Source organism: Malaclemys terrapin, chromosome 21, assembly GCF_027887155.1.
Source record: "Malaclemys terrapin pileata isolate rMalTer1 chromosome 21, rMalTer1.hap1, whole genome shotgun sequence".
Lineage (NCBI taxonomy): Eukaryota > Metazoa > Chordata > Testudines > Emydidae > Malaclemys > Malaclemys terrapin.
In genome coordinates this window covers 2,096,528-2,108,397 of record NC_071525.1, presented here as the reverse complement: position 1 = coordinate 2,108,397, position 11,870 = coordinate 2,096,528, and positions in this window count along the sequence as shown.

Below are 11,870 nucleotides of genomic sequence, written 5' to 3'. Positions count from 1 at the left end.
GATATGTAGCGCAGAGTTTCGGACTATTTGATTTTCATTAAAAAAAGGATTGAATTTAATTTTAGTATAAAAATTACTTTTGAAGTTTAGGATCAGGAGATCCCCCATCATAAATAAGCACAGCTCCATAGAATTCAAAGATGTTCATGGCATTTGAATCAACATATGGGTCCTCAACCTCGCCTGGTTAGAAGAAAGAGCCTTTTGGGAGAGAAGTTGTTATAATTTAAAAATCATTCTCATTGTGGTAATAAAGACTTCTGCAAGCTCCGGGTCTTGTAGCATGAGCTAACATTGGTCAGACATTGAATTAATATAATCTTATAACACATCCTTGGCCAAGAAGGCCGTATCTCCAGCTTTCCTGTGGTTTGTTTGAGGCTTTATCAGCTGCATTTTCCTGCAAGACAAGAATTGTCTTGGCTGCTGTTGGAGGGAGATCATATTACTGATGTTTTAAAGGTTCCAGGATTGATCTCAAAGCCTTTATAAAATATTGAAATGCTTTTTATCACCCACCACACGCTCCCTCCCCTCAATCCAAGAGCAACCCCGCAGTAGGCAACCCCAAGAGCTTCTGCCATCATGATCATCCTGACCCCACAGCATTAGTGACACAACTGAATCTCTAATCAATGTATGGGGAAATTCACCCCTGCACAGAGGACCAACACAAAGGCCTAGTCAAATCTTAGATCCCTCTTAAGACCTGATTTGAAAAATGAAATGGGATTTAGAGAGGTCAAAGACCTTATACTGTCTTTCTCCCAAGGGCATTCTTCGAGTCATAGGGTCTGAGCCAAAACCCTCCCAGAATAATGTCTCCCCTTGAGTTCAATGGGCGTTAGATCTCAAAACTTGGGGTTACAGGTTCCGAGCATTGAGATTTCCCCCTCTCTCCTAGCAATTACAGGAGCTGTACAATGCTCACAATACATATCAGCATAGCTTAGCAGGACCAAATTGGATTCCTCTGCATGAAAGCAGATTGTGCAACAAATACGGCCCTGAATCTCCTTGACAATCATTCGCATTGGAACTCCAAAGTAGGTCACTAGAATGATACCAGGAAGGAATGTGTCCCATCAAATTTTTAAATGGAAGAAACCTGTGGGCTTGTATGTGCATGTCATACCCCATGTGAGGCTGAAACACAACAATCTGAACAAAGAAGAAAACAATTATATCAATTGGAGGAGTCATGTGACCAGGAAATATGTTTTGTAACTAATTAAGACCTCGAGCAAAAGGATGTCTCAAACTCTCTGGGCGGTTTAAGAAACTGTATAAAAGCGCTCGCGACTCAGGGTTCTTTAACCACTTCTCTTGACTTATCCTCCTCGGTAACCTTGGTAAGTCTGATTTGACTCTATCTTTCTATAGCTATCAAAATGTTGTGTTAGTGATGGTTTAATTTATGACTGAAACTTATGCATAACTCTGTGATTATTGGCTCTCTTAAGGGGTTTTCCCATTGAAAAAAATGTATTAAGTTGCAGGCATTGGTGGATTCATGGTTTCGAAGTTAAGACTGCACTCTTCAGAGGTACATAGGAATTTGGGACACAAGGTCCTCTTTATTTTCATTAAAAATAAAGTGTTCAAATCCCTTTGGTAGATTTGAAAAATCTCTGACCCAACTTTTCAATTTGTGGTGTTAGGAAGAAACTCCCCCAGTTTATTCCCCACAGATCGCTTCTGTGTGCTTCTGCATGATTCTGTGGCAGCTGGTACCGAACATTGTTTCTGACAGATTATTCTGATCCAGTAGGGCAATTTCTGTGCTCTTCTGTGCACTAGGAGCATATTCAGATGCAGATCCACAACTGGTGTAACTCCACTGAACTCAGTTGAACAGTGCTGATGTCTACCAGCCGAGGAACTGGTTCTTAGTGTTTTCCTTAGACAAAAGAATATTGTCCATTCATTCATTAGGAAGTGTTACTGACTCACAAGCTTCAGAAGCCAAAGCGCCATGTGCTGATTTTGAAGAGAACTGATCTCTCTGCTGAGGTTAAATCCTCACAAGGAAACGATCCCTAACAAATATGTCCCTGCCATGCTCCGTATCAACATTTTGTAAAAGGGAAGAAAAATCCCATGTGTCCTTGAAAGAAATACTCTGAATTGTATGTTTACTTACTCCAGACAGTGTTCTTAGGAGAAAGGGACTGAGAAGTGTTCAGAAGGGTTGGATAAGAGGGAGGCTAAGAGAGAGGGGAGCAAGGGGCTACAAGGAGAAACTGGGAGGCAATAGGTAGCCAGGACATGAGGGTGTAAGTCATCATTTCCCTGCTCCATCTCTCTCTCTCTGTATCTCCCTGGCCGGCAGTACAAGAGTAACTCAGTTTTGACCCTTTTTATTCCACTGGCCCTAGTGCTTTGTGTTGACTCTTTTCCCTGCTGTGTGTTTCAGGTTAACCTCCAGCGCAGAAAGATGACTTTCGACGAACTCATGAATGAGGAATTGTTTTATAACCCCTACTGTTACAAGGGCTGGCGCGGCTATAGAGGCCATTATGGCTGCTATAGGCCCTGGGGTTACCAGAGGCCATACAGGTATGGGTGGGGCCATCAGTATGATTGCCACTACCCTTACCGATGGGGCCATGGGTACGGCTATGGAAAGTTCTGGCCATGTTTCGCCGAGGAGCAATAGACCCGGAACAAGGAACAACCAGGAAACGTAAAGCGAGATACGGAATCACAGCTGGCTTCACGGGCAATGGCTTTTGGAAATGCTGATGGCGCACAACTCCCATGGGAGCCGTGAGCCCTCAGCACCTCCGTAAATCTGCCCAGTATCTTCATTGCCCAAGTTACACTTTATGACTTTTTCCTCTATTGTCTACCACAACTTCTCATGTGAAATGCGTCACCTTCTAACGGGTGATTTGTTAACGACTTTCTTGAAACCCTGGAAATATTTTCTTTTTACTCTGCTACTTCCCATCTCCTCCTGTGTACTTCTCATCGTTTTCCCATTAAACTGATTCTGCCTCATAATAGCAAGCTTTTTGTTTTCCTTTCGGCTCCATTCCCTATTTACTAGCCACGACGGCCCAGAGTCAAACGAGCTACTTAGGTGCCTAACTCCCATTGAAATCAGTCTGAGCCATGAACCTAAATACCTTTGTGAACCTGGCTCTGTGGGTAACAACTCACTGCTGTGTCGGGAACCAGTCCCTGGGCATTATTTAAGACCCACTCGAGCCCTGTATTGTGAAGTGAATCAGGTCTGGCAAAAGTCTGTATATCATAAGCGAGGTATTAGCCCTCTAGGTCCCCGCCCTGGACCGACTAGGTGTCGGGTATTCCTTTTGATTCAGAGCTTCTAGGCCTTTCCAGTCCCGGTTCATGTCGACCAACAGGTGCTTGCTATGCTCAAGATGGGCAATGCCAGTACGGAAACCATCCCTCCTATTCCCTCCCTCCCAAGGGTGTTTAATGAAAAGCCTGTCAGGTTGAAATTTCAGAAATTTTGAGCATCACTGGGCCTTGGTCCTGTGTAAAGGCAAAGGCCAACCTAAGTGCCCCCTTTTGGACAGATGTGGCACTCTGGGTGAGCCACCTTCCCTCCCCCTACTCATGTCAAGCCATGCACTTGCACAGATCAGGCCATGAAAAGACAAAACAAACTAGTCCAAAGAAGTGTCTCCCTTAATGAAGCCCTGGGACGGGAGCCCATGTAATAACAAACCACATGCCCTTAATCTCCACATCTATGTTCAGATCCCACTAACTAAAGTCCACACAAAATCTCTTGTGTCTGCTCAGGGTAAACTTCCAGAGCTGGGAGATCACAGCCTCTTACAGGCTGGTCAGATCCTAGTGTCCCCTCCCCTATCCAGCTTCCTCTTCCAGATGAAATAGTCACTAGGGCAGAGCAGAGAGTCTCCTTATTTGCCACAGTCTGTTCTGTTTCTGGGCTCCAGGCTGACTGGTAAAAGGGGAGAACGCTGCTTCACCTACCTCCCTGCCGTGAGTGGACCTGTTGGTGCACTCACCGAATATCCAGATCTCCTCATCTCTTCATGAGAAGAAGTCCACCTTCACACGCCCCTTTTTGGGACTGTGTCCTACTCAGAACCAAAAGTACTGTACTGCTAAGTACCACTGGGTAAGACAGGCATTTGACTCCTTCGTCATCTGGGGCCAAAACAGAACTTGACAATCTGTCAACAACACAAATACACCTCAATATTTAGTCTCCTTATTTCCCACCTGGCTTTTTCTTGGGTTTACTCTCAGATTGGCCTCTCATAGCCTGGATTTGAAGGACCAGACTGGATCTAAAGGACCTGACTGGATTGCTGTATGTGATACTGATGCACAGATGCAAACACGGATAGCAGTAACTCCAGGGAAGTCAGGAATGGAGTTTGCCCTTAAAACTTTTACTGTGAAACACACCTGCAGGGTGTAATGTGCATATCGTACTCTTACAGTTTCATGTAAATACACCTGTATTCCCCCACTGTGGCCCCTTAAAGTTTCCAGTTACCCATCATCAGCCACTTGGGTGGAGATCTGCCTCTCTCTCGGCCTTCTGACAGGATGCTTTAAGGCTGTGGGAGCTCCCTGCCTTACCCTGTGATATCCCCGGCAAGCCTGACTGCCTAAAAGCAAGCACCTGTAGCCCCTGCGCTTTCTTTTCTCTCTGAGGTCTATGAGCAGTGGACGGCCATCAGTTACAAGTTACCACAAGATCGGACACTTGTCACTCACTCGCGCTCAACTTACATGATTTAGAACAAAAGCAGATGGGACCCAGAGAATTCAGCTTCAAATTGAGATCTATTTTTAATGATTTTTTTTTTTTTAGGAAAACCTAGTCTGTTCTCAGTTACATATGTTAGTGTGACAATAATGAAACCACCTGCAGAATCTTTGGGGAAATACTTTGTATTAAGAAGGTATCAGAGGGGTAGCCGTGTTAGTCTGAATCTGTAAAAAGCAACAGAGGGTGCTGTGGCATCTGATGTTGCATCTGAAGAAGTGAGGTTCTTACCCACGAAAGCTTATGCTCCCAATACTTCTGTTAGTCTCAAAGGTGCCAAAGGACCCTCTGTTGCTTTTTGTATTAGGATTATCTATCCCTGTGTGCAAAGCAATGTGGGTATGATTGTGTCTGACACACACAAAGAGGAGAGTTACCACAGCTCCTGCAGGAACTAAAACCGTACGGGGTGATTAAGATACATAGATAAGGAATGGAAACACTTCCAGAGAGGTGCCAGCCCCTGGCAGCCTGGCATATGGTTGTGCAGCCTTCAATCCCCGGGTGAGGAGGGAGCTGATGAGGGTCTCCAACCAAGAAAGGTGACAACTGGGAGCTGAAGGATTCGTGGGATGGGGCGGAGATACAGTTCCATTTACACTGAAACTGTGATAGAGAGATATTCACATTGCATCCACATACAAGAAAGTATTCATGTGCCTCTCTCACACCAATTGCAATACAGGTTATGCACCTAATGAGTTCTGTGACCCTCGGCCACAGTGGTTGGTAAATAAGAAATGGAGCAGAAAGGAAAACCAAAAGGCTGGTAATATGATGCAGAATGACTTTAATGTGAATTAGAAGAGGAGTACATAGCAAGAGACACAAGGAATGCAGAGCAGAAACAATATATTTCTAGGGTTTCAAGAAGGTTTACAATGAATCACTGGCTCCACGGCGATGCAATTTCACACCAGATCTTCTTCTTCCTTAAGTGCAGCTGTGGAGTTTGACAGTGAAGTCCCGTTTCCAACATTTTGATCCCAGTCAGGATCAAAGGAGACAAAGTAGAATGTGAGCAGAGCACTAGGCTGTTTCTCTCTTATTCATCTTATCTAGCAAAGTTAAACCCAGAGACAAATGGCCCATACTCAGTTAGAGACCAGTGCACCCAGGGCCCAATTCCCACTGACACTAAGATCCCTTTCTGTTGCTCTGTAAGGAGCCTGCACGTGAGTGTAAATGTTATTTGTGTCAACTTTAAGGTCCCTGCGTCACTGACCCTGTCAGAGTGGCCTAACGGGGCCTTCTTGGAATTTGCCTTTGGGCTGGTAGATAGTTACGGAAGAAGCCGTTAAAATAGGGGGCATTAGCAAAAACTGTCACAAAGGGAAATAGAGCTACGAGGCAGATTTCCTGAGGCACTGAGCAATCACCGCTCCCGTGGCAGTGGGGGTTGCTCAGCATTTCTGAAAGCCATTGCCCGTCAGCTCATCGGTGAATCATATCCTGCTTTTCGTTTCCTGGTTCTTCCTTTTTCCCGGTCTATTCCTCCTCGGCAAAACATGGCCAGCATCTTCCATAGCCGTAACCACCCCCCATCGGTAAGGGTAACCGTAACTGTGGCCCCACCCCCATCCGTATGGCTTGTAGTAACCCCATGGCCGATAGCAGCCGTAATGGCCCCCATAACCGCCCCAGCCCCCATTCCAACAGGGGTCACAGCCCCAATAGTGAGAAAGCTTTTGGTGGTGGAAAGTCATCTTTCTGCCTTGGCGGTAAAGCTGAAACACACAGCAGGGAAATAGTCAACATCATGCATTGGAGCCAACAGAATGAAAAGGACAAAGCTCATGGGCTTTTGTAACATGCACCATAGAGAGAGAGACAGAGCAGGGAAATGATCATCTCGCCCCTCAGTTCCCAGCTACATTGTACCTCCTATTTCCTCATCCTAGTCCTCTTGCTCACCTCTCTCCTACCCTCCCTCCTAAACAACCCCTCTGAACCCTTCTGAGTCCCTTTCTCTTAAACACACTGACTGGAACAAATAAACGTACACTATAGAATATTTCTGTCAGACACTCATGGGATTTTTCTTCCCTTATATTAAATGTTTATGCAATGCTTGGCAGGGACAAATGTGTTAAGACTAGCTTGTGAGGATTTAACCTCAGCGTAGAGACCAGTTCTCTCCAGAATCAGAGCGTGGCGCTTTGGCTCCTGAAGCTTGTGAGTCGGCAATACTTACTAATGAATGAATGGACAATATTCTTTTGTCAAAGCAAAACACAAAAACCCGGACCCTGAGCAGGTAGATATCAGCCCTGTTCAACTGCATTTAAGCATCTAAGCTAACTGACATTGCTTAAGGATCTGCATCTAACATTGCTACACTGGAACACGTGTGAAGCCCATCTAATATGTTAGTCTCTCTGAAATATTGTTGAGTAGCAGCTGTGACTGTTTAAAGAAGTACATAGATGCGGTTTCTTATGGAATAAACTGGTGAAGTTTCTTTCTAGCATCCCTTAGTTTAAAGTTGAGTATGAAATTTTTCCAATCTACCTAAGAGATTTGAACACCTAATTCTTAATGAAAAGAAACAGGACCTAGTGTCGCAAATGTGTAGGTACCTTTGAAAATTTCAGGCTTTACTTCCAAACCATCAATCTACCAATGCCTGCAACAGAATAACTACTATTTTAATAGAGAAACCCCTTTATGTAGACAATATTCACAACGTTATATGCAAGATTCCATTCTCAATTAAAACCATCACTAAGGTAACATTTCAATTGCTCCAAAGAGATTGAGACAAATAAGATCTTAAACGAAAGGGTGTCTCAGATTCTCCAGGCACTCCGAGAAATTGTATAAAAGCGCTCGCGACTCAGCGTTCTTTAACAACTTCCCTTGATTTATCCTTCTCGGTGAGCTCGGTAAGTCTCAATTAATTATAAAACATGCTTTGCTACACACTTCAGTCTTTCAGCTGATCTAATTGTTTGTGTTTTCAGTCTCACGTGGCATGACACGCACAAAACACCCTAGAGGTTTCTTTCTTCCGAGAAGTTTTGTGGGGCACAATCTAACCCTAAATTATACTAGTGACCTCCATCAGATTTACAGCAGGAATTAATGCATAGGTTAGTCAGAGCTGGATCTATTGCACAATCTGCTGCCCTGTAAAAGAATCCAGTCTGGTCCTTGTGAGTCATGCTGGTGTGTGCTGGGGGCATTGCACAGTTCCTCCTAATATTCGTAGGAGGGAAGGAACACTGCCCAAAGCCTGCCCCCTCAAGATTTCGGATCTACTGCCTATTGACGTCAATGTGAGTTATTACTCTGGGTCAGTGTTGTCTCAGGCTCTATGACTTGAAATTCCCCCCTGGAAAAATTATAGTATAACGCCGGTATACCACTAACGTCCACTTAAGCCTTCAACATAGGTCTTAATAGGGACCTGAAAGTCGATTAGGCCTTTGTGCTGGCCCTCTTCTCAGGGGTGAATTTCCCTGCATGTTGCTTAGGAGTTCAGTCCATAATCCACCTCGATTGTGTCACCAATGTCACGGGATCGGGGGATCATCCTGGCAGGAGCTCAGTGTGCTGCCTACAATGGTCTTGCAGGAAAATACAGCTGATAAAGTCCCAGATGAAACACAGAGAAGATGGAAATACAGCCCTCTTGGCCAGGACTATGGGATGAGATTAGACTAATTGAAAACCTGATCAGCTTTAGGACATGCTGCAAGACCTTCAGCTTGCAGAATGCTTGTCTACCTTGCTGAGAATGATTTCCCAAGTGTAACACACACCATACATTGTTTTCTCTAACCAGGCAAGTGTGAAGACCCTTGTTCTGCTTTAAAAGCAATGTACATCTTTAAATTCTATGGAATTGTTTTGATTCATTCCAGTTGATCTCCTGCTCCTTCCTCATAGGACAAGTTTTCAAGCCCTTTAATCATTTTTGTTGCTCTCCTTTCTCCAATTTGTTCAAATCTTACCTGTAATGTGGCACCCAGAAATGGACACAATACTCCAGTTCAGGCCTAATCAGCATGGAGTAGAGCAGAAGAATTACTTCTCCTGTTTTCCTCACCACATTCCTCTTAAAAGGTCCCAGAATGTTTGCTTATTTTGCAACAGTGTTAGACTGTTAACTCATATTTAGTTTCTGGTTTACTGTGATGCCGCAGAACCTTTTCTGCAGTACTCCTTCCTAAGCAGTCATTTCCCATTTTGTATGTGTTCAACTGATAGTTCTTTTTGAAGTGGAGTAATTTGCATTTGTCCTTATTGAATTTCATCCTATTTACTTCAGACCATTTCTCCAGTTTGTCCAGATCATTTTGAATTTTAATCCACCCTCCAAAGCACTTGCAACTTCTACCAACTTGGCATCGTCTACAGACTTTATAAGCGTACTCTCTATGCCATTATCTAAATCATTGATGAAGAAATTGAACAGAACTGGACCCAGAACTGATCTCTGATGGATCATCTTAACTCCAACCTCATATTTCCCTCAAAACATTGTCCCATTTCCTCCAGCAACGTGGACCCTGTACCTGTTACACCTACATTAGCTCTAAAAAAGTTCAGCATGCATGAAGTGGGTAGCAAATGCTGTCTAGACTACAGCGTGTTATTTGTAACTTTGCTCCTTGTGCCACTCTGTGACCTTCACCCCAATGTATCTCTCTTTATTTGCACATAAAACAGGAGTGATAACATTCTAGTGGATGTACTATGTCCCCAGGACTCCAGATATCAGAGCACTTCACAAACATAAATTAAGGTTGTTGATGTCCAAAGTCTTGGATAATTATGACAGTAATAATTTCTTTCTGGAAGACGCCCTTCTAATGATAATAGAGTCATTTTAAAAATGCAGGTCAAGGTCACTCGTGTCATTCTCCTAATCGCGTCATGATATGTAGCGCAGAGTTTCGGACTATTTGATTTTCATTAAAAAAAGGATTGAATTTAATTTTAGTATAAAAATTACTTTTGAAGTTTAGGATCAGGAGATCCCCCATCATAAATAAGCACAGCTCCATAGAATTCAAAGATGTTCATGGCATTTGAATCAACATATGGGTCCTCAACCTCGCCTGGTTAGAAGAAAGAGCCTTTTGGGAGAGAAGTTGTTATAATTTAAAAATCATTCTCATTGTGGTAATAAAGACTTCTGCAAGCTCCGGGTCTTGTAGCATGAGCTAACATTGGTCAGACATTGAATTAATATAATCTTATAACACATCCTTGGCCAAGAAGGCCGTATCTCCAGCTTTCCTGTGGTTTGTTTGAGGCTTTATCAGCTGCATTTTCCTGCAAGACAAGAATTGTCTTGGCTGCTGTTGGAGGGAGATCATATTACTGATGTTTTAAAGGTTCCAGGATTGATCTCAAAGCCTTTATAAAATATTGAAATGCTTTTTATCACCCACCACACGCTCCCTCCCCTCAATCCAAGAGCAACCCCGCAGTAGGCAACCCCAAGAGCTTCTGCCATCATGATCATCCTGACCCCACAGCATTAGTGACACAACTGAATCTCTAATCAATGTATGGGGAAATTCACCCCTGCACAGAGGACCAACACAAAGGCCTAGTCAAATCTTAGATCCCTCTTAAGACCTGATTTGAAAAATGAAATGGGATTTAGAGAGGTCAAAGACCTTATACTGTCTTTCTCCCAAGGGCATTCTTCGAGTCATAGGGTCTGAGCCAAAACCCTCCCAGAATAATGTCTCCCCTTGAGTTCAATGGGCGTTAGATCTCAAAACTTGGGGTTACAGGTTCCGAGCATTGAGATTTCCCCCTCTCTCCTAGCAATTACAGGAGCTGTACAATGCTCACAATACATATCAGCATAGCTTAGCAGGACCAAATTGGATTCCTCTGCATGAAAGCAGATTGTGCAACAAATACGGCCCTGAATCTCCTTGACAATCATTCGCATTGGAACTCCAAAGTAGGTCACTAGAATGATACCAGGAAGGAATGTGTCCCATCAAATTTTTAAATGGAAGAAACCTGTGGGCTTGTATGTGCATGTCATACCCCATGTGAGGCTGAAACACAACAATCTGAACAAAGAAGAAAACAATTATATCAATTGGAGGAGTCATGTGACCAGGAAATATGTTTTGTAACTAATTAAGACCTCGAGCAAAAGGATGTCTCAAACTCTCTGGGCGGTTTAAGAAACTGTATAAAAGCGCTCGCGACTCAGGGTTCTTTAACCACTTCTCTTGACTTATCCTCCTCGGTAACCTTGGTAAGTCTGATTTGACTCTATCTTTCTATAGCTATCAAAATGTTGTGTTAGTGATGGTTTAATTTATGACTGAAACTTATGCATAACTCTGTGATTATTGGCTCTCTTAAGGGGTTTTCCCATTGAAAAAAATGTATTAAGTTGCAGGCATTGGTGGATTCATGGTTTCGAAGTTAAGACTGCACTCTTCAGAGGTACATAGGAATTTGGGACACAAGGTCCTCTTTATTTTCATTAAAAATAAAGTGTTCAAATCCCTTTGGTAGATTTGAAAAATCTCTGACCCAACTTTTCAATTTGTGGTGTTAGGAAGAAACTCCCCCAGTTTATTCCCCACAGATCGCTTCTGTGTGCTTCTGCATGATTCTGTGGCAGCTGGTACCGAACATTGTTTCTGACAGATTATTCTGATCCAGTAGGGCAATTTCTGTGCTCTTCTGTGCACTAGGAGCATATTCAGATGCAGATCCACAACTGGTGTAACTCCACTGAACTCAGTTGAACAGTGCTGATGTCTACCAGCCGAGGAACTGGTTCTTAGTGTTTTCCTTAGACAAAAGAATATTGTCCATTCATTCATTAGGAAGTGTTACTGACTCACAAGCTTCAGAAGCCAAAGCGCCATGTGCTGATTTTGAAGAGAACTGATCTCTCTGCTGAGGTTAAATCCTCACAAGGAAACGATCCCTAACAAATATGTCCCTGCCATGCTCCGTATCAACATTTTGTAAAAGGGAAGAAAAATCCCATGTGTCCTTGAAAGAAATACTCTGAATTGTATGTTTACTTACTCCAGACAGTGTTCTTAGGAGAAAGGGACTGAGAAGTGTTCAGAAGGGTTGGATAAGAGGGAGG